We start from the raw sequence: 4,460 nt of genomic DNA, 5'->3' as shown, positions 1-4,460 counted from the left end.
TTGGATTTGCCATTGAACATGCCATTGAACAAGATCGCGGCTTTGATACCAAATGTTACGTGAATATGTAACGGGAATAGATTATAGGTTCTGAGGAAACCTAGACGTTAGATTCAAAGGGAACCTAGACCTTTTAGATTTTGAGGAAACCTAAAAAACCCTTTTCAAACTCAAGGTTTGGAATTAATTTTCTCGTCCCATTTTTATTAAAATATCATCCTTTAAATAGGAAGATTACAATGACTTAGACTTGGAGTAAAACTCCTACACTGAAGATAAACCTAGAAAGATAACTAATGCAATCCTGTCTCTAAAATAAATAACTAGATAATTGAAATACAAATAAACACATGTTTATCTCTAATCTAAAAATACTGATAACAAAACTAATATAAATGAAATCTAATTCATTTTAAATATAAATTTACTATAATATAATGTCTACTTTATCCCTATGTTACTTCCGTAACATAGTAATGCAGTTGCCCTGTTGAAAACGGGTTATCATTTTGCTTCTTTATTTTCAAAGCACTTTTATTTTTCTTTTTTAATAAAACACAAAAAAATAAATTGCTTTGAAAACCAAAGATATGGTCTGTATATCGCTTCCAAGTCTCACCTAACATGTTTCATAATTTGAAAGATTAAGAATCGCAACAAATAGTCTCTCAAGCACAATTGTTCTTGAACTTCTTAGAAATGACAATTATGCGAATTGGTGTGCTTGGATGAAAAATTATTTGTTGGCTCAAGATCTCTGGGACATTGTCCAAGCAACCACCGAACCCCCTAAACTAGAGAATGATGTAGTTGGATTTAAGGCATAGACAAAGAATAATGCTGTAGCTTTACATGCAATTCTAATTTCATGTGAGTCAGTGGCGGAGCCAGCCATTTTATATTGAGGGTGCCGCTAAAATTTTTTTGGCGTCCTAAAAATTTTCTCTACCCTAAAAATTTGGTAAATCACACAATATATACATCACAAAAAATATTTATAAATGTTCATAAATATGTACTCAAATTGCCGTGAGTTAAATGGGGGTGCAAAAGAAGGGTTGTTGTGTCTTGGGTAATGGATAGGTAAAATTGTAAAAATAATTTATTTATTTATTTTGAGGGTGCCTTGTAAAAAAAAGAAAAATTAAATCCTTGGGGGTGCCGGCACTCCCAAGGAGTAATGTGGCTCCGCCACTGATGTGAGGTGGACATACTACCCGAGATTAGGGAAATCACTTCCACCAAAAATGTTTGGGATAAATTGGCTTCAATGTGCGAAATGGAAGACTCATCAAGCATCCCAAGTGAGACTATATTTTTCAATAGCCATGACTCCTCAATTTTCTTTAAATCAATTTTTCTGTTTTTATTTTTATTTTCTAGTTTTTTTACATACTCAATTGAACAATTCAAGTATATATATAGTGCAAAATTCCCTCTTAGCCTCTTTATTTGTTCCTTTGTATGTTTCTTTATCATTTTTGTTTTCTGATCTTCCGATACTATTATTCTGCGTTCCAACTATTGACTTGTGAGATAGTGTGCTATGATATTAGTGAGAGACTTATACTGGTTTAGATATTTTGGATTAAGTAGTTTAGTTCAACTCAAGTCAACTAAATTAAGTGTCCATAGTATGTACATCTTGACAATGCCTTTTGTTTTTGCATTTTAGCAACAATGTAAAAGCCTTAACAAACAACTTAAAACACAAAATATTCACCAAACACTTAACTTATGTCTTTATATTAGAGACAAGATTCTTTTCAATCTTCTCAACTTATGTTGGATATTTGCTTTGGTTTAGAAAAGCATAGACTTGTAAGATTACTTTTTATCCAAAAACTAATGTGAAACAACACATAACGCCCTATTTAACAAACATCTTATGTCATCTTATAACTTACAAATAGATGGAACATTACCATCTCCATTTCCCTTTTGTTGATTAATTATGTCTCTACCAATAGATCTTGCTCTGCACTTGCACCGCCGTTGTCCAGCTTCTGCTATTGTTCCAAACAGGTATGGTATCTCCGCTTTGAAGGCATTTGCTTTGAACCCTTCTGCATTCCCAGTGGGAACCAACTCGTGTTTTGGAAAAGTTGAATCTACGCCTGTAAGTTTCATTTCCGTTTCATATTTACTTTCTCTCTCTCGCATTTGTTTTTTAAGCTAATGAGTAAGCTGCATAATAGAAATATATATACTATTTATTATGTTCTAAGTTATTGAGTATAGGTGCCGCATATCTTTAAGAACTGAGTTTCCTGCATATATATATATAAGTTTTAGGTTTTTTCTAAAAGTTTTAGTATTTTTTGTTTTTCTTTTACTAAGGGTAGTTTCATCATTGGGGGACATTGATAATGTTTTACTAGTTTGGGGATCGGGGGGACATTGTTACAATTTAAAGTTTGGGGGAACGTTGTCAATTAGATGGTAGTTTGAGGTGGGTATATGGACTTTACCCATTATTTTATATGCACCTAATATAAGTTGATTACAATTGAGAACCAATGACACAAGACCCAGATCTAAGTTTGAGATCAAAGGCCAGCAAACCAGAAAAATCGGCCAGTGTGTGGCTAAGAACAAAGATGACAATGATGGAAGTTAACCTAAAATATTTCGTTTGGTATATTATATTGCCTTTGTATGTTTCCTTTGTGGTTTAAAGTATGACAAAGATATATTAGTATTCATTGGAATTTTTTGCTGAAAGGCATATCCATTCGATCGGCACATTTCTCCAATGAAATTCAGATAGAGATCGACAACCCGAATCAACACCAAAATGATCAAGTAAAGATTAGCAGATCAGGTATGTTATCGCCTAAACTCCCTTTCTTTAGGACTTATATGCGACATTGAAAATCTTTTGGTGCCCTTTGTCTATGTGTACATGGCTCATGAGCACCTCTTATAATAGCTGGATATCACATTAAATCTATTGAACTTTCCAAATACTTCGATTTTCAATTTGTGGTAATAATTTTTCAACTTGTTTATATGAGTGGGTTTCCTTTTCACTTTGCAGTGCTAGGCCTATTACGTCGGCTATCTTTGGATGTCCTTAAGCTCTTGGGTATAATTAATACGTCCTCTTGATTAATTTCATATTTTTGTGATAAATAATATTGAACTTTCGTATTCTTCTTCACTCCGTTTTTCTTTTTTTAAATAATAAATTATCACAAAGTTTTTTTAATTATTCTGTATCACAAAATAATATTTTTCCGAACAGAACTTCTATGCGGACGTTGCATTAACCCTCCAATGGAAGAAAGCCACGTTGGTCTAAAGCAAAAAATTGCACAAAAATTATCTACAACGTAAACACTAGATCGAAGGAGAGAGAAAATCTCACTGTTGCGTCTACGGTGAGAGAGAGAGGGAGAGAGACCAGAGTAGACCCACGGCTGGGTCACGGCCGCGACCCAGCGTGGGTCATGGCCTGACCCACGCTGGGTCTGGACGAAACCCACGCTAGATCCAACTTTCTTCTTTCCCGCGCAGAAACAAAACCTTGATCCAAATTGCTGATCGCAAATCTCTGTTCATCGGAATTGTTGTTGCTCATCGTCTGAAAAATATAACAAATTTACAATCACTGGGCAGTGGGTTCTTCGATGGCCATTTCGTCGGAGGCTACGGTATCCAGGTGGGTCATCAAAACCTTTTCTTTTCTTTTATTTATTTCTATTCTTTTAACAAAAAAAAAAAAAAAAAATCATTATGGGATTCTTGATTTGCGATAATTCTTGATATAGTTTCTTTGTGAATTCTTGAATTGTGTCTGTTGGTGGATTTTTCTGGTTCCAACGGAAAATGGTTCTCCTCTACCGGTGATTTCTCTCTCTCCGGCCTATACCCCCTGCTTCTTTTCTTTTTAGTTTTTATCCACTGTTTTGGTTTTATTTTCTTAAAGTGTATTGAGTAAGGTGTCAGCATTTTAATAGAGGGCAAAAATATGCCTGTTTTTTGCCAGGGCCGTATAGAAGCAACTCTCTATTTCCCCATAATATATTTTGTATTCTGTTAATGAAAATAATTTAGGATTCCACCCAAAAAAAAAAAAAAAAAAAAAAAAAAAAAGTAGGAAGCTAACCACATATGTCATGCGCGCCTTCGGTAATATTTTCTTTAGAGGACAAATTATAATTCACATCAAATTAAAATTCTCTAGATTTTTTATTTTACTTTTTATTTACTTTGCGAATTCTTCAAATTAATCCTAAGAATTATCGCATATGACAAACTCGTTGTTTAGAAACAAACCTCTTTGGCCTAATGACAACTTTCTTTTTCGATTAATAATTAAAAGAAAATTACTCGGTAAGAAGTCCGGGTACTTTTGGACCAGTATCAAATTGCTCGTGTGTTTAAATCTAATCCTATTATTATTCCTTGTGCTTTTTATCATTATCAAATCGATTCTTCTATTCTTTCAACAACAA

The sequence above is a fragment of the Corylus avellana genome, chromosome ca3, assembly GCF_901000735.1.
Source record: "Corylus avellana chromosome ca3, CavTom2PMs-1.0".
Taxonomy (NCBI): domain Eukaryota; kingdom Viridiplantae; phylum Streptophyta; class Magnoliopsida; order Fagales; family Betulaceae; genus Corylus; species Corylus avellana.
The sequence above is the reverse complement of the archived record's forward strand: the minus strand, read 5'-3'. Positions refer to the sequence as shown.